Raw genomic sequence first — 24,538 nt, forward strand, 5'->3', positions numbered from 1 at the left:
ATTGTTGGATTTTAGCACTCATGAAAGTTGGAGATTGAACATATCTCCTAGAAGCAAGTCAGATATGCATCTCTAAAGACAAAACTGTCAAGTGTCCACAGTAATAATTTGTTACACATTAAATCATTTCCATCATCTAAAATCCCATCTTCTGTATTTTTCTGCTTTTTCCAACATCCATGAATGTCTTTTGCTATATCTTCTACATGTGTGTATATATATGTGTAAATTAATTGGTTAATCTCATCTCTTAGGGGCCAGAAAACTCAAAATAATTTTTGAACAGCTGTTAAATGCAGTAGACATCTTGCATACTTACTATACAACGAATGGCTGTTGTCAGAACATAATATGTCACATTTTAGGTCTATAAACTTTAGTGTCACATCCTCAGTACTGCTCACTGTTCAGAACTACTGCTAAGATCCCCAGTCTATTCCTGCCAGATAAAAGTCTGGTGTCCACGAGTACATATAGACTGTCACTTGAAAGGAGTTATCTTTTCAATCCCAGATTCACCACCTACATAGGTAGCGAACCAGGACATGAAGCCCCAGGCAAAGCAGAAGGCCATCCCCTAGAACATGTAGAAACCTATTTCCCTGAGGACTCTGGAAAGCTTTGTATGGCTAACACGCTGCCAGGCATACCCAGGCAAGGTTTTCCTCAGCTGCTTGCAATGCCCAAGAGGTGGACAGAGTGCAGAACACATTCTGTCACAACCACTTCTGTGGCCACTTATCAGAGAAGCTGTATGGATTTAAGCAATAAAAGTTAACCTTAAGTAACAAAATGTGTTTTTTTCCCTTTTTAACTGATGGCTCATCAGATTGCTGCTCTATCAATTAAGCTGTGTTCCTGTTTTTTTTTTTTTTTTTAATCTGAATTCCCCACATAGCATTGCTGTTTTTGTTCTACCTGGATAAAACACAATAGCAAATTAGTAAAATACCTCTTCCAAAAAAACAGCAGAGAGACCAATACCATGCATATTTACAGGCTCCAGCTTGGATAACTGCCTCCAGATCATACAGGCAGGAAAACTTATCATCTGTTATCTCATCAGTTTCAGAGTTACCATCCTTCACTTAAGATCTATACCAACATTACTTCTTGAATCTAAAATTGTGATGTCACTTTCATCCTGTTTAAGTTAGCAGGTAGTATAGAAATGTTCTACTCAAAGGTAGAGGTAATCTGCTTCAGCCCTCCCTGGCTGTAGCACAGATATCTGCCCTAGTACCACCTAGCACTTCTTCATGTTCCTCTGCCCTTGGTGCCCCATCAGTTGTTTCTGTCTCTTTATTCCCCTGCTCTCCTACATGTGTGACATTTTGCCCTTTCTTAAACATGCTTCCCTGAGGTGCTGCCATTTTGGCAGTGCAGTCCAGCCATGCCCTGTGGTGAGGCCACTGGGACCTGCTGTCTCTCGAGCATCCCTATTGCTACCTGAACACCCATGCCCTATACAGCCAAAAAGGTACAAAGCAGAGATTTACACATCTTAAGGCCAGAATGAATTAGTAAAAATTTCAGCCTAACATAAAATATTACATTTTACTCAGACATGATCTGCAAATTCATCTACAAGGTATTTTCAAAATGGTAGCCAGATTTGATTTGATGACTAGGACTACATTGCTCATTAACTTAGTTTGTTTCACCATTTAAAAGGTTTGCCTTAATTTTCAGCTGAACTTAACCTGGTGCCAACTCAGTTTCTTTTTCTCATAAAGGAGGAGGCAGTACACAGCACTCCCATACCGGCATCTTGCAGCTCTTACAACAGTCACTTCACTACATCTCAATAATAATTTACCATATCTCTGACAGGATGACATTGGTCACTGTTTTCTCATCTGTTGTCAGTTTTACTATTTTTTCACTAGATTTGGTCAGCTGAAATAAAGCCTTCTGGGGACAGGGCTATTATCTATATGCTTCTAATCTCTGACTTCGTAGGCAGCGTTTGTCTCAATTAATCCATCTTCTCTGAGGCTTTTGATTACAGGCATGTGTTCTTTTTTTTTTTACAGAGATTGCAGGTCCATACATTGAAAGATGTATAATTTTCATTATCCTTAGTTGGTTATTTTTGAATTCCATAGCAAGAACTTCTCAGAAGAGCACTCATAAGTTGAAATGTCAAAATCCAGGTCTCATATGGCAGAGGAATTACACACATACACAGAGTAATACACTGGCAAGCATGATACTGTAGCAGAAATGCTAAGTCATGGCCAGAACCAGTGATTGAGCACCTGGTGAGAAGGCAGGGCCAACCCAGAGGAACTCAGGTGTATGCAATGCAGCTGAGTGACCGGAAGGGATGGAGCCTCCTCATTTAAGGGTTGGCAGTGGAGAGGAGTGTATCTTGCTGAAGATCTTTGCTTGTCTGAGGTCTTCTGAATGTAAGTAGTTTTGGTTTTTGTTTTTTTTTTTTTTTTTTCCCTTCATTTCTGTCTCCTTATTTGCTATAGCCAAAGACTTTGCTACCCTGCTATTATTGCTTTACTTTCCATCGTGCTATAGTGTTACAGAGGCCAAATCAAAGTACAAGTGCCCATGAAATATGGGCTGAACATTAAGAACATTTATGTTACAAAGATGAGGAATATAGGTTACCACTGAAGGCAAGGTAGAGATCTAATGCAAAGCACACTGGAATAAACTTCAGTAGATTAGAGATAAAGATTATTGAGTTTCACTAGTCTTTGCCCAAAATTCTGTTTAAAATGTTAGGTGTAGAGCTGTATGCTACTGCTGAAGCTTCTGTAGCAGTTAACAGTGATGCTGGTAACTTCATTATATCACTAAGTCACAACATCTTGATTATGTCCTGTTATTATACTGAAATATTACTCTTCAGTTCCAAGTCACTACAAGAGATTCAGAGCATGTTCTATTGTATGTAGCATAAAAAACTATTTGCCCTCCAGATACTGAATTATATCTAGAGGAAAGGTACTGCAGATGACTAGGTCAGACTTGAAAGCTTCCTAAGCCTGCTTTTTGACCTGTAATAGTTTTAACTCATGGACATATTTTCAGTAAAGCTGTTATGCTACACAGGTCTTTGCTCATCATATCATTTGGGATTTTCTCACAAACAACAGAGACCAAAATTTGTAGAACTGAGGATTAAAATTATATTTTTATATAATATATAAAAAAACATATAAAGCATTGTACCTGAGCCTAGTAATGCTGCTTCACAGCTCAGAAGAGATGCTAATATTAATACATTTTATGGTTAACAGTATATATACAATGCTTTTGGGACTTAAACAAATGCCAATTCATTTGTAATTCCAGATTTAATTAACTTGTGAAATAAATATATTTATCAAATCCTAAGCATCTCACTTTGCCCTTCTGCTAACCCCTTCACCAGTGCAAGTTTATTCAAAAAAAATTTAACAAGTGGAATTCTGTAAGCTGCGTTTGCTTTTGTCTTTTTTTTAATGAGAAAATATAATAAAACTTTAATTGGGTTCCATGACTATCTAAGATCTAAAACACAGCTAGCCTGTTTCCATGAGCAATTAGAAGTGTGTCTATATTAGTGTTTTGTTCAACTAAGGAATGCACTTCCAAGGCAAATGTCTTAATGCGCTGAAGTTATTGTGTCTTTGTTTTTACTGTGCAGAAGTCTTGGAAAGTCAACTTGGAGTAAATTTAACTGAAAGATACTCCCCAGGAGAACACTTAAGTGCACATCAGATGAAATGAGGCATTCAGATCATGGGAGCAGAATAGAACTAGCCGAGAGTAAACACCTCAAAATATGTGTAGCATAGCCTTTGGAGTGTTTAGCCCTACCTTAAGGATGCTTTTATTTGTCTGGATAAATTTAATGTGAGTGTTGATGTGGCCTGTGAATGTGTGTCTATAGATGCAGCTTCTGATGACAGTCCATCTTGATGTGCTTAAGCTATACACTAAATAGATTTATAAGGTTACAGTAGTAGATCATAATGCATAATAACAAGACAGAGCAGGCATCCAGAGTCCAGAAAAGTATATTTATTTTGCTTTGTGCTTTAAATCCAGGTTTTCCACCTATGTCCACAAGCTGGTTGTAGTTCAAACGGATTGTGTTATATCACTTGGATGCACTGAATGCAATCTGTCAATTTCTGAAGCCTGGGCAAGACAAAACTGCACTAAGTAGGAAGGGAAATGTGAACAGTCCTGGTATTTCACATCAAATGAAAGAATGATGCTGAATAGTTGGGCAATAGTAGTCTGAACTAGCATAGATTAATTAAACCTGCTACTGGTCTGAATACAGTGGTTTACCTAAGATGCATTCAGCATTGTAGTGAAACACTCAAATCTTGGAGCTCTAGGGCTATATCATTCTAAATTCTAGTTTTCACACTTACAGATGCATATTTTTTCATTTGAAAAAGTCTTTGTGGACCATACTCCCCTGTCAATAAGGCCAGTATTATCCTGCTAGTTCACACAGTTCCTATCCCTTTAAATCTACTGGACAGTGGACCAGAGGTATTGTACTTCTGATTGATGACTTTTTTTCACTGTTTCTAAATTTATCTGGTGGATGTAACAAGTCCTAATTCTTCCACGATCCAAGCATCTTTCTCTAAACAGCTTTAGTCAAGACACTTTTTTTTTTAAGAGTCTGAAGTCAGTCCTACATTTAAATCTGGATCTAAACAACCAGAGATACTTTTGCTTTTCAAAAGTCATTAGGAACAAAGTAGCTTCCACTGACTTTTTGGAACAACTGGGTAAATAGCAGAAGAATGGAGCATGTTGCCCTGTAAATGACAGAGAATGATTCCAGGAGCTCCTGGAGAATGTAGTTAGGTTGCCAAAAAAAAAAAAAAAAAAAAAAAAAAAAAAGCTGAGTATTACACTATGTAGCTGAAAGTAACAGATCATTCTTCTATGGAATGAGCAGTCCTGTCAATTAAATACCACCTGTATGTTCTAAGGAGTGAACTGCTGCAAAATGTGCACCATTCCCCAGTTCACCATATTACCAAGAACTACTCAGATGGGTTTTGCATGATCTTGTGTACCTTGAGTTACTGTGGTTGCTCAGCTGGAAGTCTTCGAGATCTCTAATGCAATAAAAATAGAATTGTTCAAGTAGTCTTTGTCAACTGTATTACTAAAAAAGTATTACTGTTATTCAACAAAACCACTATTCAGTGAATAGCTTTTAGCAGCATTTGACCAATTGTGTAGCTGTTCACTGAATAAATTAATATAATGTTAATTTGTTGAATAACTGGAGGAATCTTCTTTCAAGTATTTGACAAGATCCATTAAATACCAGTAAAATTGAAGATATTGCCTGAGTAAAAATAACTAGAATTCTGCTTAGAAAAACTGGCCTTATTCTTTGGTAAGCTTCACAATGCTTTATGGCACTTGACTATTTCTCCAGTTCCTAGATAAAGTTTAGATAACTCAGGAAAGTAGATTCATCTCAAAGAGCTTCAAACCCATATTTAACAAGCCATAACATATAGAGGCTGTGTATATTTCCCATATCTATGTATTTGGGAGACCGCAGTTAAGATTTCTTTCAAAAAGTACAACTTACTTTCAGGCCTTCAATACAATGCATAAAATACTAGGAAAGCTAATTTTAATGAACTATTAGCATTAATCAAGCTTTTATTTTTTTTTACTGTAATTGTCTCTTAATTTTTAATTATGTAAGGAATTGTAATGTTGTGTAAAATCTTATTTAAATATTTTTGTGTAGTATGTACATACATGCGCAAGTATAGATGCATATTCTTGTACACACTCACTGAAAGATGACATTTTAGTTTTCATGTAGATAATTTCCAGTGATATTACTATGTTACTAAACTTCTACAGTATATAGTAATTGCAATATCTATCTCACAGCTTATAGATAAATACTAATTAATTTTGGAAGGCTACTCCAAAGGCAATGCCTCCCATTTTATTACTTTGGCCCACAACATTGGAGGCAGATATTAGTGGTATGACAATAGAGGGTGGACATTCCCATCAACATTCCATTACTTTCTGTTGTTGTATGACAGATGGCAGCAGAGGGGCAGTCTGATAGAATAGTGTCTGACATGGGAGAACATAGGAAGCAGAGGTCTCATGGAATTCCTGCATGCAGGAAAAAATGGCACCTATTAACATTCATTGATGTTTGCTGAATGCTGATGAAGAAAATAGTGAATGGGAAGGCAGTGAGGCAGTGGGAGGTATGTTTAAGCAGTGATGACATTGATGGTAGGTAACCTCTACTTGTGTAGATTATTACGAGTGTAGCATGCAGGCTCTTTACTTCAGAAGGAAATGCATAGGTAATGGCAGTGACTCTACTGAAGAATAGTGTTTTGTAACTGAGAACTTTCTCTATTAGCTAGTGCTACTGTGCTCTATGGATCTGTTGTAGTTTCCATGGAAATAAATAGGAGGCATTACTTTCAGAGCGACCTACATATTAGTACTTTTTTCAGAAGCCTGTGCCTCTTCTTGTCACAAGTATGAATGCATTTTTCTATCTTGTAGTTCTCTCATATATGCCAGTAGCAATAAAAACATTCTCTATTGCCTAACAAAAAGTAATGCAAATCATAAAGCATGTATGTCGGTAAAATCTGGTTAGTTTTAAGGGAAAACTACATATGTAGGTGAGATCTATTCATTAATAGATCAAAATGAGTCAACCTTAAAAGAATGGTGAGAAGGCATCAGAGGGAAGCAGTTCACAAGATTATCCTGTTGGAAGGATTTTAAATACATGGGATTATCTGTAATGAGATTAACCACTAGGAGATCAAATTCTGAATGGATGCTTCAGGGAAACAAAGTGCCCACTAAAACAAAAGAGAAGTGGGAGGTAAAAACTATGGGATTTAAGACAATTTCTGGTCCTAAAACTCCTGTTGATGGGGCAGCAATAAGAGGATGAAGGCTGGTTGGCTAACATTCAAGAGATGTCAAGTAGGCATCAGTTAAGAACTGAAGTCAGTGTTAGAGAAAGGGTTTCTACAGCATAACACAATGTGGCAATGTGGTAAAACTTGAGCACTGTCTCTTCTGCATCGGTGTGCTGCTGAGAAATCCTATGTAAGTAGCAAGATACTGTTGCAAACAATCATGATATGCATTACATTTCGTATACATTTATGGAGATCAGCTCAGATGTGACTTCAATTTTGAGAATGCAGGACTGCATTGAGAACTACAAGACAATGAAAATAAAGAGTGGTAACATTAACTTTTAAAACCGGTCAGGAAACTTTTAAAGAAGCATATTTAGCAAAGTGTTAGTTTTTTCTAGCAGACAGTAAACAAATTTCTTAAACTTCTTTTTAGTGGCACAATACTTGGGTAAAACAAAGTGATTTGTGGGAGGGAACTATCAGCATATCATAAAAATATATGGAAAATGAATTGCCACTAAATCTAAACTAAGGTCAAAATGAAGCTCTAAATTTTCCAAAGGTCTCAGTCCAACTCAGCAATTTGCCACTTTCAATAAATGTTAAGGTGTTCCTTGTGAGTAATGTTATATTTTTGAGTCATAGCCCAAAGATGTAGACATTGTACCTCAGCCCAGAAATGCAGCTGGTTTTGCATCCCTTAGGTGTTATGTTTTCCTCTTCTTGTCAAATAGTTTTCTGCCAAAGACTCCTCGTTTTGCAACTGCAGCACATACAACTGTTTTATATGCACACATTTGTTTTCTTTGACTTCAGACATACAATTCAGTGCTGAAGTTTAAACTTTAAACGATACCTACTTAATACAGTTCCATGCAAATAGGCTCTGTAAATCAATTCACAAAACTTTTGTCATGTACTAGTGAAATAAATTTTAATTTGAGTTTACAGAATCCATGTCTATCAGATTTCTGCATTCTTAGCAAGCCTGTTTACTCAAGAAAATATTATTCTTACAGTTGTATTAAAGTGAACATGAATTCCACAGGTTTTAAGTAATTAAGATATGAAATGCTGTTTCCTAACACAACCTTTCTGAAGCTGTATGCTCTATGAAGCATCTCACTACAATATTCTTCACAAACACTCTATATCCCATCTTTTTCATTAACAAGCCTTCAGGAGTGTTTGACATTTGTTTTTCAAAAGGTGTCTAGATCAGGTAAGGGTACTTCTGTTTGCCAAATCAAAAGTGAACTCGATATTTGAAAGCAATTGTATATCATTAGATTGAGACAATTTACCCTGAAAAATATAAAATTAGTATTCAGGTAATAGCTGTGAATCCATCATCCCTGTTTCTCCATCCTCAGAGACAGTAGGAGTTTCAGATTCATCTGACATTCTGTATATAAATTTTAATAACTGGGACACATTCAAGAATCCTTCAACCTCCTGAAGAAAATCTTATGATCATATACCTCAACATAATTTTTAATTTAGTATTGGGAAAAATTAAATATTTCTGTTAACTTGAAAATTGCTATGCAACATAATTGAAAACACTTGTTATTTTCTAAATGATCAAATGATAATTAATCTACAATACATGTTGTATTATGTACCGTGTGAGTTTAGAATTCAGCTAGAAGCAATAATTTTTCACTATTTACTGTGATGCATTTTCTTTCCTAAATTAACATTAGCATGGTAGATAATAATGAAAAAATGTCAAACTCCAATTTTCTTAAACTTATTACATTATCGAGTACTTCTAAGATGTTTGTATTTCTGTTCTTAAAAATATAGTAGATTAATGTTAGGGTTAAGATTAAGGGTGGTCAGGCATGGGTATAGTCTCCCAGGTTCAAGCTGTTGGGATTCAAGAAGCATTTGGACACCACCTTCAGACATGGTCTGAATTTTGGGTGGTCCTGTGAGGAGCTAGGAGCTACACTTTATGGTCCTTGTAGGTCTCTTTCAAGTGGTGATATTCTGTGATTATTTATTACTGGAAACATTACACATTTCCATTGTTACGAGATATTAGTAGCAATGGAGAACTGATCACATTGCATCCAGGTTATTTATTGTTTCTTCATCTGAAAAAAGTGGTAATTTTTGACACTATACAGAACTTCTCCTTAAGGACAGGATTAAAGACTCTCTAAACTATGCTCACACATAGATGTGGGAGTGACTTTGGCAACATACCTTCTATGATTTGATTAGTATCAATAATGCTTCAATAGTGTTCTTAAAAACATCAAAATTACTTTCATCGTTATGTTTGTATGCTTTGTTTCATCAAACTGTCTTCCATGAACAGTTAAGCAACTAATTGTCAACAACTTTATTCTTTGTCATAGCTATTACTATGATGAATACATCATTTATCCTATCTGGAAAATATTTCTTAAAAATAACCAAGCAAAAAATAGATTACTCTTTCTGACTATCTCATTCCAGACAATTATCACATATCTGATGTTTCTATATTTTGTAGTTTTTTTCAAATTTTCTTTTCTTTTTGAAGGAATATTTGACAGAAAACTCTTCTTACAGTTACTGTCAAAATTTATATGCATTCACATCTTAATCTACAAAATAAACACATCTAAATAACAGTCTCAGCTTTGTGTCAGTATTAAATGTGGTGCGTTGAATTAGTAGTTAAAAGTATTGCATTTCATAAAACTAAATAAGATAGCCCATGATAAATGTAGAGCACACTACAACTCTCTTAGAAATGCATTTCAAATGTATCTTTCAGCATTTCATTGGCAGAATTATTCACACCTTTGCTAATTTTGTTTTTAAAATTAAGGAGTACTTTTTGTGTAAGGATAAAGTATGTGAAGTTTATGAATATGAAGTACTGATATTTGGGAAGACTTGATCTTAGGTGAGGTGGGTTAGGAGTATCCCTCTGACTGAATACTGATTATACTCCTTCCTTTCTTGTTCAGATACTACTTTTTTTCTCACTCAGGCAAGTCTGAAAGGTCTCTATGCTTTTCATATTGTCTCAGTAAATGAGTCTGCATTCAGCTTTAAGAAAGGTTTGCCCTACAATTCACTGCAAATCTCAGCTGAGGCTTGTGGTAAGCTCAAAAACAGATAATTTCTTTTTTCAGTTGCATGTCACAGCTCAGAAACTGCTCTCTACAACTCCCTCAGCAGCAGTGTGGTAGAATGAGTCTCCACAAAGACTGGAGACTTTGTTTAATATACAGGTTACTGAAGTTGAACAAGAATTCAGAAAATTCTGGTAAGACCATTCGTCTTTAAAGCTGCAGTTAGAGCAGGTGAGCTTCCCCCTGCTCACTCAGTCTTTGCAATAAAACAGAGAGAACGCACAAAGTAAATGCTCTTCATATGTCCATTAGTAAAAATTTCCAAGGTGTGTGCATGGAAGAAGCCCTATCTTACAGTATTGCAAAAGAGGGGAAGATGTAATGGGTGAAATGTCATGAACTGACTCTCTGATTTGTATTTCAAGTGTCTAATTCAGAGTACTGTAGATCAGTACAACTTAATTTTTGAGCTTAAGTTAAGGCTTGTCTACGCTGCTTAAGGATTCTTTCAGCTCAATGCTGAGAATATCTAATCAATTCCTGCATTATTATCCAAAAGTTTGATTGATCATTTCAGCCTTTCTGTTCATCCCAGAACAGATGAAATAGAAGAAAAGCTTTAAAAATATGGCATTACTTGCTTTATACAAATGAGAAGTTACAGATAGGACAGATAGAAGGTGCATATAGTTACTATCTATCCTTGCAGAAGTTATGTTATCGTATGAGTAAGAACAAGTAACTTGCCCTGGTTCATGTCCAATCCTGTGACTATGGATAGACACGTTTACAGCTTGCTTACTGTTTTTTTTTTTTTTTGTTTTGTTTTGTTTTTTAAAAAGTTACTGCTTTCTGAACCATTGGAGGAAACTATCTGCACAGGTGAAGGCAATACGAAAAGGTGGGAATGAAACAAGAACAGCAGGAACAGTGACTTTCAGATCAAACAGCAAAGCTGGTGCGATCAAAGATTTTTCAGGCTACAACTTTATTCCACAGTGTCCAAAGACTTGTTTTCCTAATATTTGCTTAAGTACAGAAACTTCAGCTACTCCAAGGCAGATGTTTTGCAAAACTAGTTCTAGCATATGTATCTCACTTTTGGACAGCCTTATTATTACACTTTGTCTTTAAAAGAGGTAATTATTCAGTTATTGACCCAATGACCAAAATAAACAGCCACCAACAGTGGCTTATTTTACCACTAACTAATGCTATTCTGAAAGGCAATCTTAACTGATATCTCTTGCTGGAAAGTCATTCATGGTTTAGCTCCTGATGATTTTCATCAGGTCAGCTCTTCAAAACATCATAGGAAAGACAGATTGAGTAACTGAAAAGCTGCCCGTCTGTAACAGTTCATGGTGTTGCCCATTAAGTTAGTACTGCACACATCTGCAGTTCACATCTTAGTATACACCTGCAATCTACTTCATTATTTCCTTTTCTAATTGACATGTGACTGAAATCCATCTCTTGTTGTGATGTTACTTTCAGCAGTGAGATGCTAGGCTGTCTTAAATTTGTACAATTTCTGTACTATCACAGTATTTGCCAAAAAGGAACAATTAACTATCTGCAGGGATATCACTAATTTAGTAGCTATTAGGTATTATTGGAAAGAACCATATTACTACATAACTTATTAGCTCAGTCAGTATAGTTTTGATGAACAGAGAATGAATTACAATGAAAGGTTAAGCAGAAGTAAAAACAGCTATATATCTTCTATTATTTGTGCTGCTTCTTAAGTATCTATTTTTCATTTTGGAGTTTCTCATTCCCTTAGGTACAGCATGAACTTAGAAACAACCTAGATTCTTCACAGGACTTTTAGAGTATATGATGGATCAATAATTTGTTGGTTTGTTTATGAAATATGCCAACTTACTGGGACAGAGTCATTTTTAAGATGAAAGAAAGATCAATATATATGTGCATAGATTTATGGGTGGTTTTGTTTCACTCAAAATAAGTCTTATTCTTTTAAGAACTCTAAAAAGGCAAGTTGGCTTCTCTTTTTTATTGATGAACTGGCTTGAGCAGGTCATTTCAATTCTAAATGCTAAGGAATGGTACATGTGAACCTTTCATTCTGTGAAAGTCTTTTTGGAGTTTGAGTAAGTTCTAAAAACACAAGCAAGAAACCTAATAAGATTTTTAAAACTTTATGACCACTAAGATTTGTCTGCTTCTTTACATATGTCAAATGTTTGCTTGAAACAATGAAGCTTATCCATTATTGCATGTTTTCTTCCGTCAAGTCACATGGACTGAAGTCTTGAAGATTAAAAGCAACACCAGGTTTACTAGACAGGAGGGAAAGAAGGATTAGACTTCCCCATGATCCCCAGTTTCCAGCTGAAATCCAAGCACATGGCTACAGCTTTTTCCTGGCTCCTGTACTAGCAACATGTCCTTGATGGGCAGGCAGACTGAGCTTGAGGAGGAGATCCAGGTCTGTTACCCTGCTACTGTGGGATTTAGCACATAGTCTGTTCTGCACAATTTCTATGGGAGTGAGGAACCTTCCTGACTGCCTCAGCATGGAATTAGCTTTCAGTACTCAGTGCCATGCTACCCTCCACAATTTAAGTATTTAAACTTCACCTGTACCCTTCTACTTTTGCTGCCAAATGTGAAGACATGAAAAATACTTCAGGGTTTCAGTGATGCCAATATTGTTCTCTAAATTTTTGCTACCAGCCACAAGCAGAGCAACCTATCTGAGTGGCATGCAGTGCTCTGCAGGTGTAGTACTTGTTTCAGCTAAAATTTCAAACTGGTTGCATCTGTATCAATCTCACCCCTAGGCTAGGTTTCACTTTGGTTACTTAATTATACTGAGAATTCACAAAAAAACATGAGGGTTAGAAGATGATAATTGTACACATAGCACCTAGCTGTACACCCAGTAGGTAGAGCATTTGTGTGGAATGCATTTGTGTGGAATAGAGGTTGGAAGTTATTCCAGCCCATTCCTGGGTAGGACGGATGTTTAATGTTACCTCTGCAAAATAACCTTAGGAAAACAGATAGCATCTACTTAAACTGGCTGAGCAGACTTTATATGTATACAGCCTTGGGTCTAGAACCTGTGTCTCCTATGCAGCCTACTAGTGATGTTAATTTTGACGTGTGCGCCATGAGCATATTAAGAATCCTTCAAACCCACGCTGGTCACTTAAGATCCATGACCTCACATTTGCAAATAAGCAAGATGTTCATTCTGAGTAAAGCACATTTAACCTTTCTGCGTTTCTTCTGGAGGGTGTGGATTTGAAATAAAAAGTATAGTTTGATGCAAATCCCACAGCAGTCAGTTTTTTGTGAATCCTAGCCCCTAGATAGTCTTACTGAGTACAGCTGATCTAAGATCCAGGCTTTACATGTGATTGTGTCCTCTCTGTTGTTGCTGCTTTTATGGAGTCTTACTAAGGTTACTAAAAATAAAACACAGAACAATGTGGTCATTGCCCCCTTAGGAAATTGTTCCACTCATGATATGAAAGGCCCATCTTTCAAATCATACTAACTACTGTAATTACAGACACATTTCTGCTTTCACACTGTACATGCAAAGGCTAAAGATGAATACATCTTATTACACACATATAAAAACATAGTTTTCTTCTTTTATTTAATTTAATAACTACTAAGTGATTTGTTTCATTTGTGTTTATTGTATATAATTCAAAACTGATTGTTAGGGGAAAAAAATATGCAATTGCATATTTTCAGTTCCTTAGAGGTTAACTTCTCTCATACTTTGCCCATAATTATAGTGTAATTCCACAAGTATTGCTTAGAAAACAAACAACAAAATTGATTTTTTTACTGCTTGAGGAACTAAGCTAGTTTATTGAACTTTCTGTTCTGTGTGGCTTCAGATACCTTTCTTAAAAATGCTAGAACACTCGGAGGTTGTGTGTGGGGCAAGGGTAATATATAGTAGTCTATTATGCAAATCCCCTACTGAATGCAGTTAATTCAACGCTGCTAAATTCTGTCCTCTTCCCCACTAAATATATTCACTGGAACATTTTCTCTCTTTCTCACCTACTGAAGAAATTCAAATTAACTACCAAAAAAGAGACGCAAATAAAATATTTTTAAAAATTTTAAAAAATAAAATATTTATATGAAGTTATGACAGGAAGAGTCTAGAAGCATAACTGCCCTATGCTTTCATTACTGCACCAAAAATTTCTAAACTTATCAGTTAAGCTAGTAGAATATACCCTACTTTTAATTAAAACTAAAGTCCAATTTATCTAAGAAATACATATTTCACTGTTCTAATCATACATTATCAACAATACAGCTGGAAAATCTGTGACTAAATAAAAATTTCAAGGCATGTATAGATTTGCCTGTAGCTTGATTAAAAAAAAAAAAACAAACTTGAGGAAAATTACCTTCCTTCTCTTGTTCTGATTCTTTTGCAGTTATGAGTGAAATCTCCAGTTGCTGCTCTACTGATTTAAAAAACAACTGTAACAAAAACATCAAACCAAAACACATTCTTCTGTCAGTGCTGTCAAAAATGTGGAGAAGACTATCAAGAATTCTGGCTGTTCCTTGAATAAAATGGATTAAAAGAACACATTTCTTTCTTCTTTTCTTCTTCCTTTCAGTGTACTTGTCCAAATTCAAATGTAGTTCTTGGCCTTTTTCTACTACTCATTATATTGCCTAGTTTTAAAATGATCTCAGCGCAACTAAAGTAGACTACAAATCACAGATGAATATCCCGGATGTGAGTGAGAAGTGGTACCCAGCTTCAATGAATAGTCTATTTTGCCCTACCACTACATGCCACATAACATGTTTCATATTTCTGTTACGAATAGTGACCCTGTTAACTTTTGTAACTGCATTTAGTAACTAAGCAGTGTAAGACTGTATAGCAGACCTTTTAAAAGGGACTTGAAATACCTTGTTTTTGTGCATTACAGTTCAATTCACAAATTCACTCAGTTAAAAAAAAAATAAAAAACTCTAGGTCATCAAAGAAAGCCTATATTCAAGAAGCTGTGTTATATTTTGTTCTTATTTATCCCTTAAGTTTCTAGGTTAGTCCTGTTTGTTGAGTCTGAGCTGATTAAGAAAGTACACAGACAAAAGTAAGCATGCTAGGCCTCAACGCCTAGTTAATTGATGAAGCTACTTAAAATTACTAAACTGTTTATACTTGCCTGTATTGGAGGTATTATTTTCACATTTTACACATGACTAACCAATAATCAAATGCAATATTGCACTATTCATCTTTCTCTTCGGTCCCTGTTATTTAAACAAAATATTTATTTCACAAAGTTTGTTCTCAAATATATTACTGTTTTTTCAAGTTTATACTGTATAAACAAATAATTCCTAGTGATAATAATGTGAGTAATGTAATCTAACAACAACAACAAAAAAACATAATAAGATCCTGGAATTTTGCTGCAACATAAAATACACAAAGTAGCAAATATCTTTCTACAGATCTTCATTATGAAAAGTAGAAACTAATCTGTAACATGATGGTTTCATTAGGCTTAGCTGAACAGAGTAGGAAGCCTACTTCTGCTATTTTTCAGGTTTTGGGGACAGACGTTCCATGACTGAGCAGCTGACCGTGCTGAATGCTAGAACTCCTGAAACAGTAACTATTTTTGTTCAAACCCTTGGAGATTAGATCACACCTTATGAAATTCATAACAGTTGTGATCCCATTCTTCGTGCATGTTGACGATGTACTGAGAAAAAAAAAATACAGTGATTGAAAAGATCACACAAAACAATTTCAAAATGCTTTAGGCACAAACTACATGAGTGACAACTACAAATTTAAGTGCTGTAACTCTTTGATTAATATAAAGAAAGTGACTTAGATTATTTTGATAACAGCCTTAAGGGAAAAAAATGACACTTAAAGGAATATAAAGATTTGAGGGCTGAATTACTTGCCTAAGATGTGTTTTTATAAATAACCCGTGTCACCTATTATTTTGGAGGGAGAAGAAAAACGGTGAATTATTGGCTTTTTTTTTTATACAAAGTAAACTACCTACAGTATACTCCACAAGTGACACATGCATTTTATCTTACCCATTTCCAAAACCCCCAAAACTTGAAATATATAACCTATTACAGAGCCAGAGTGTGAACATGGTAAGAAAGCAAATACAGAATTTACTTCTAGTACACTAAAAAGAGCAAAGTGATGTTTCCCTTTAAAACATCTTCCATACAGAGGCTTCTCTTTATTAAGAGCAGTTTTAAAGACACTAATTATGTATAATAATTCAGTGCCTCAAGTATCTATATGAAATAAAATTATCTATTTTAAAAAGTGTTTCTGAAGCCCAGTTCTGCTAAGAGGTTCTACTTGTTCGCCACTGGGAAAGAAGTCTGCAAACGTGCCATCTTCAAAGAAATGTGTCATTCCAAGATCAGATTGTATATCAAGAAAGGATTCTTCACTGAGAAGATGACTGTGCACTGGAATAGGCTCTTCAGGGAAGCAGTCACAGCACTGAACTTGCCAGAGTTGAAGAAGATGTGCCTGTCTCAAGACATATGGTTTCCTTTTTGGGTGGTCCTGCGTGGAGTCAGGAGTTGGACCCACTGATCCTTGTGGGTCTCTTCCAACCAGGGATATTCTATGATTCTGATTCCCTTCTATTTCTACTACTGTCCTGCCTCACTGAGGTTTAGCCCACAGAAGAAACATCCTGCCATTTAGCATGTCTACTGCACGATTTTGTGTAAAAAGCTAAAAGGGAAAGAGAGAGATCCTGAAGAAGAATATTACAGATCTTTTTGTATCCTTGGTTGGACAAAATTTCAGCTCTTAGGCCAATCAGTGCTGACACCAAGTAATGAAAACCATGACAGGAAGCGAGACAGCATTTGTTTCAGTTGTCATTCTTTCTTTTGCAGATACTTTCACATCTGTTTGATCATTAAATCCATTATTCAATAAAATAATTAAATCAAACAAGTTATTTTATGGTACATCTTTACAAAACTCCTTACAGAGGACAGTCACATATTTGTATATAATATGATTTAATAATATGATAACTACAGAGTCAGATTAAAAAAGAAATGGGTATGTGCACAGCTGAGGGGCAAAAGAGACAAAGTTCAGCTGGAAAACAAAAATTCCAGATTAATCACAGGCCTCTTTGAGTAACTCTGAAAGATCATGGAGTCAAATAAGAGGTAAATTTACTCTTCTTCCATTACCAACACTTTAAAAATACTTTTTTTTTTTCCCCCCTCTTTGGAAGAAAGCACATAGATAGCAAGAATATTCAGATCCAAAACCACAAGACAAAAAAATTCAGCCAGGTCCAGTCTACTGGTAAGCTCAGATCATCATTACTTGATGAAATTTTAGGTGAAAGCTTCACATACACTGTTCACAAAGACTTGGCATAACTGGTACTGTCTGCTATGAAAAGGATTCTAAGGATAAGAACATAGGCTCCTTGGATAATTCAAGTTAGAAGGGACCTCAAGAGGTCTCTCATTCAGCCTTCTACTCCAAGCAGGGCCAGCTGTAAGATCAGACCAGGTTGCTCAGGTCTTTTCCTGAGCCTTGCCTTGAAAACATTCAAAGACAGAGATGGCACAGCCTCTCTGGGAAACTGGCTCCTCAGATTGACTATCTTCATGCTGAAAACATTTCTTCTTATATCCAGTCAGATATTCTATTGATCCAGCTTATGACCATTGTTACGTGCCTTGCCAACGCGCCCCATCAAATAGTTCAATTGCATTCTCACGATGGCCTCCACGCAGATACTGGAAGGCTGCTCATAGGTGCCCCTGAAGCCTTCTCTTCTCTAGTTACAAAAAACCTCATCCCTGCAGCATCTCCGCAGAGGCCATGTGCATCAATCTCAACCATCTTGGTATCCCTCTGTTGAACTTACTCCAGTGTATCAGTATCTCGTCTGGGGGATCCGGATAATATACCTAGATGGGATCTATGAATGCTGAACTGATGAAAATAAGCATTAGTCCAGCCTTCTTTGCTGCCAGGGAATACTGCTGCCTTATGCCCAGCTTATTCGGTGGGTATCTGGGCATCCACCAGGATGTACAAGCCCTCTGCAGTTCTGCTCCTATACCACTCTGTTCCCAACCTGCATTCTTGCACAAGGGTCTCCCTACTCATCCACAGGCCTGCTGAATTCCATAAAATTCCTGTTGCTCCATCCCCTAAGCCGATCCAAGTGCCTTTGAGTGGCAGTTCTGTCCGCAAGTACAGTATGTCACCATCAACCAGTTTGGTCTCACTTGCAAACCTGAGAAACAACCATTTTGTTGCCTTCTGCAGGACACTGAGAAATGTGTTCTAAAGGACAGGTTCCAAAATAGAACACTGCAGCTCTTCTGTGGCCCTCCAATATTTGAAGGGAGTGTATAAACGGGAGAGGGTACAACTGTTTGCGAGACTAGATAGCAAAAGGAAAAGGGGGAATGGTTTTAAACTGAGACAGGGGAGGTTTAGGTTAGATATTAGGAGGAAGTTTGTTCACTCAGAGAGTGGTGAAGCACTGAAACAGGTTGCCCAAGGAGGTTGTGGATGCCCCATCCCTGGAGACATTCAAGGCCAGGCTGAATATGGCTATGGGCAGCATGGTCTAGTGGTTGGCAACCCTGCACACAGCAGAGCAGTTGAAACTAGATGATCATTATAGTCCTTTTTAACCCAGGCCATTCTGTGATTCTCTTGTTGTTCAACTCCAGGTACACTGTTATCAGCTAACCACTATTCTCTGAGCCTTACAACCCCTCCTCACCATGCCTTTTCATTCACAGAATCCCAGAACAACTGAGGTTGGCAGGACCCTCTCAGTTCATCTGGCCCAACCCCTACTCAAGCAGGGCACTCAGGTCTATACCCAGGCATCTCTGAAGATCTCCAAGAAATAGAATATAGAGCCCCTCTGGGCAGTCTCTGCCAGTGCTCTGTCACCTGTGCAACAAAATCTTTGCAGATGCATACACATCTATAAAGGTTTTAAAAACAGTGTTGATCAGTGATTGTGAAAAGTCTTCACCCTCACTTGCTTTGAGTCAATGCTATCAATTTAAATTAGCATGCAAGATGACAGGCTACTTGTTCAGAGCACACAGAACAGGGAATAGTAGTGGTACAGTGTAATAATCAAGAACTGGAACACATGGCTGCTGCTACATTTAAACACGTCAGAGCCAGAAGCAATTTACCTGACAGTATACTAGATAAAGTAAAGCAGCGTTACCTTGAAGTGACCAAGCTTGCACTAAAGTTCAGCATTACTCTTACATTTCGCATTGCTCCATCTAGGAGCAGCCACTCAATAAGAGTACACCTGTTCCATAAACAATTAACATCACTGAATAGGACGTGAGATTTAAAACATTATTGTCAATGTATCACCAGAACCTATAATAAAGGGTAAATGAAGTTGGCCAAATCGCTTCATTGAATTCAGTGGAAGTTGGATCTGATCACACTGTTTAGATATTAGATGAAAAGTAGGAAAAAAAAAGTACTTTTCCTCAAGGAAATTACTGTTTCAGCCAGCCTGAAAACTAAACTAAGAAAAAGATAGGATATGCACGGGGATGCATATGTAATACATATATTATTGTATTTATGTAACCAATGATTAACAGATTTTGTATCCTTTTGCTTGAATGAGGATACTAGAAATGTAATGCTGTATGCAGTCCACGTTTCCTTATAGTCAACAACATGGTAGAAAAAGATCTAGTAGTCTGCATGCATAACATATATTCTTTAGTATTTTACAAGCACACCAAGAAGCCAGGTTTCAAAGAAACAAGGAGCTTAATATTGAGAAGAATTTTTAATAAAAGATCTAACTTTGCTATATTGTGAAAACCTGAAGCTATTTCAGCAAAAAAAGCACAAAAGTTCTTCTGATTCGTTTCAGGAGAGTATTAAAACAGTTGTGTGTTGTTTCATGGCTTTTTTTTTTTTTTTTAATTATACATACACACTGCCAGGTGATCTGTTGGTTTTGTTCCAAAAGACTACTTTTTAGATTGGCATTGAAAGGTGTAAGTTTAGAACTCTGGAAGCCAAAACATCTTTCTTGAAACTCCAAAAGAGGCATACAGAGCAGTTAGTAAATGTCCTATGAAACAGATTATGAAACTTAAGGTCTGTCGGAAACTCATTTAATACACCAAAATTCTACTTAAATAAAACATCATCTGTAATGCAGAACTGTGCACCAAATGAAGGTAAATCCACAAAAAACAAAATCAAAATAACCTCTGATATTAGGTACATTTATATCAATGCATTTTGGAGTATTCACAATTGCTTCAAACACAACATTGAAGATCTGTGCTTTCACTTAGAGACAACCCAAGCCTCATCTTTCCCATGCCTCCTTAAGTACTTACAAGACAAAAGAATTAAAATTCTTGTTCGAAGAGATTTTACTCACCCAATGACAGAATAATATAGGTCATCATAATTTAGGTATGAAGTAGCCATGGGAGCCTATCCAGTCAAACATACATCTCAAGGCACATTTAACATCAAAACTAGATCAGATTGCTTAGAGCCTTTTTGAAGTTCTCCAAGGATGAGTGTTTCACAACCTGTCCAAGCAAACTGCCCAGCATACTAATTTAGTAGCAGTACTAGAAAAACAGTTCAAGCTATGGGAGGCGTCTGACAGCCTTTGGGACATTAGGGGTCTCCTCTCCTTCCAGCAGGACATAATGCAGGGCTCTACATCACGCAGGTCTGCTTAGACAAAGCGTTCCCAAGCAGTGGGCTACAGGCAGAATCTGTGACGCTTCTACAATGACCAAAGGCAACACTACAACTAATGTATGCTTCGAGTCCTCCTTTTACCGCATTTCCATCACTATAACCAAATTCCTTTTGCTTCTGCTTATGAATGGTTAATCTCTAACATTAATCACAAAATTGACAAGATGGGTCCTCCCTGTAGTTATGCTCCACATTCTTTGCAACTTGTCTATTTTGACTGTCAACTCTGTGTTTGTACAGAACTTAGCAAAACAGAGATTAAAACTTGACTGATCCTTAACCATAGCAATAATAAAAAGAATTACTAATTTTTTGTTCCAAGACCACTAAACTAAAAAAATTGAGGAAGAATGAAAAGTAGAGTGGCTCCAATTACTCAATTTTCTCCATTGCACATGTTGTTTAAATTCAGATTTACAAAGCCAAATAAAAACACATTTTTCTTCAAATTTTGCTCACTTCTTTCACTGTATGAAAGATAATCCACTGCTACTATACAGAGAGCCATAGTTCATTCATCCTCCAATATCTGATATCTTTTACTTCCCAAAGTTACCTTCAGATCATTAAAGAATTTTATCAGCTGGACCTTTTGCACTCTGATACCCATCAAGAAGAGAAAGGAAATTCCAGAGTCTGCACACTGATAAGAAGGCCCTGCTCAGGGAAAAAAAAAAAAAAAAAAAAAAAAAAAAAAAAAAAAACTAACTTCTGTCTTAACACAGCATTTAAAAGAAAAAAAACAACCCTATAATCTGTCCCTAAGGATGGCAACTAAGATTATTCCTGTATATGCAAAACAAGTTCATTACACTGTCCTAACATCTTCCTCTCCTGTATTTAGCTAATTATGTTTTAATGTGTTTACCATAATATTACGTTTAAGCATTTGTGGGCAAGAGTATTTTTCTACACGTTAATCAGGGCATTTCTATTGAAAGAACTTTTTGTAACTTAAAAGAAAGAAAAAAAATCTTATTTTAGTATTTAAACACTTGCATTATTTTTCTATCTGAACAGACGCAGAGTGTTCAGGGACTAATACAAGTTCTTTTGAAAAGACTCGTAAAAAGAAGTCAAATCCTGATAATCTCCTCCTCGCACAGAAAATTCAAATAAGCATCTCTTGATTGAGGACAAACCTATGCATATCTCTCTTCTGCAATTAGGCACAAACATTGCCCTAACAAGCAGTTAACTATCACCAGACACCAATATACAATTTCTTGTGCTATTATTAAATTCAGAAGTGTAAGCAATAGGTACTCTGTTCAAGACTGAGTCTATGTGGTAAAAGCAGATACTCAAGAATAACTGCATTAGCTCCTTGTAACAATTTTGCTAAACTATTTTTCATATACTTGTTGCTCTCCGCTGTTCGATGCATTTCATCTCACCTGCCTTTACCCTGATCTGCTTGTGATGGATTCCTAAAAAGTCCATAGGTTCACTAATTAATGGAGAACAGTGTCTCCCATGAAAACTACTATGACAGAGGGGTGATGGGAGATTTAAAGAACACATACATTTCAAATGTATAAGGAGAGTGTGCATGGGATGGGGAATGTAGAAACAAGAGTCAGATCACCCTGATCATCAGCTGGAGGAGATGCTCATTTTATAGCAGTCCACTGTAATTCAACCAAGATTTTTTTTTTAAATCATCCTTCACCAATCAAGTCATATTGAACTCTGCAGATATTTCACACTATGGTGTTTTTCTTTCCTTCCCTACAGACAGGCAGGATGACCTTGATGAAGTGGAGGAAGATTATGACAACAAAAGCATCACCAAGATCATGTAGAAGCATGTAAGAGCGCTCACACTAACAGACTTATGTTGAATATTCAGGCTCCGGGATGAGATGGCTGAGTTTGAAGTGCATCATGCTCAGGGAGGTCTCAGGCACTTACTAGCCAGCATCTTCTCCAGCGAGTGATTCTGATGATCTTGCTGTACGCATAGATGGCTGAAAACAGGATCTAGGCAATGTTCTGAGTTGGAGAACTAATAAGTACAACAAGACTACTAAAGTTAAGGAACCAGAAGTTGAGCATCTGAGAGAAGAAAGAACTTCTAGCCATACTGTTAAAGTTTTGCTCGTTTCATTAAGATTATTACCAGTTACTACCAAAAGTAGCAGTATCAGCTAATAATAGAGATTAGTGTAATATCTCTGTGCAGTTTAAGTAGATTCTTCCTTTAAATATGAAGTAGTCAGGCCAACTACATTTAGTTTATTCATGTAACAATACTGTTATATTAAATAAGATTGTATGAAACAAATTGTACATAGGGAGAAGTATCAGAGAGCTATTGTGATCTGTCTGCCCAAGTCTGGTAGCATGTCTGCTGGAGTATATCTCAGATGGCTTTGCACAGTTAGTCGTTTCCACTGGTTGCTGTAAAAGAGGGATGCAAACACCTAACAGCCTCCACAGAACTCACTCTGCTTTCTGGAAAACTTTCTAATGCAATCTCAGAGAGGAAGATGACCGTATTCCTACTGAATGCAAGGACTATGACTCTGTGTCTTTGCTATTGTGGCCAAGTGGCAGGTACTTGCATTACCCTCCAGTTTTGCCTTCCTTAATATTCTGGGAACACTCCTGCCTCCAGAAAGTCTTCAGTCTCGAAGTCCTGAACACTCAGCAGTCAACACCTTACACAACTAATATTTTTAAATGAGAAACAGAAGATTCCTTATAATCAGTTGTGCAATGGGTCTTAAGATGTTAAAGTATGACCACCATACCCCTAACCCCAGGTATTCCACAGGACCATGAGTCAATCTGTGTTGCATGTTTGTAAGGGTTAACTCTGCCCAGCTCTACCAAACAGAGAAAACAAAGCATAAAATGACACTGGCTGGACAGAACACGTATCATTGCCTGATGGGAGGGCTTCTCTTTCTCACACTGTCAACATAAGCTCTAAATTCTTGATAAATAAAGTGTGGAGGAGAGTCCTGGATATGAAGCCTGAGGAAAGGCAAGTTATAATGACTCTAAATTAGCTACTAAAAACCTCCCTCAAAACATAAGGTCCAGGATACTGGAGCAGTGCTCAATGTTTCGGCCTTCATAAAGACACACATTCAAGGTTTTAATTAGCACTGTGACAGTTTCGAAACTGCTGTCAATCAATCTCGTGAAGAAAAAAAAAAAAATCACTTGTCAAGTTTGCATGCCCAGGGAGAGTTAAATTGAAATTAAAGTGAATTTTAAAAGATAGGAAATAATTAGGGCACCAGGAAAAAGAAGCCAGAGAAAAAGAAAACTGAGAGACAAAAAGTATGTTACTAATTATGCTTTTCACTTTTTCTAATTAATCCCCAATACAGTCCCATCCCACCTTTAATAAAGTTAATGAATGATTATACAGGGAGTGCTCAATATTTGGTTATGCAGATTTGCCACATCATGTCCGCACATAAAAGCATACCAAATGACCGAGTACGTGCCCATCAGAAATGCAGCAGAACAGTCTACACTATACAAATGGGATTCCAAAACTCCTATGTACAGTTTATTAGCATATTCACGTAGCCCAATTTCAAGTGCAAAAGCAAAGTTGTGTATTCCCTAAAGTCTGCTCAAGAAGATTACAGAGGATGTTCACATAGAACAAAAGCGTATCAGCATCAAACACTTCCATTCTTGTATGCAAAATCTGAAGTCTAGGAGGACTGGAAACATTAGCTTGTGAATGAGAATTGTGGGAATGAGAAGATATAAAA

The sequence above is a fragment of the Meleagris gallopavo genome, chromosome 3 (genome assembly GCF_905368555.1).
Source record: "Meleagris gallopavo chromosome 3, MGAL_WU_HG_1.1, whole genome shotgun sequence".
NCBI lineage: Eukaryota > Metazoa > Chordata > Aves > Galliformes > Phasianidae > Meleagris > Meleagris gallopavo.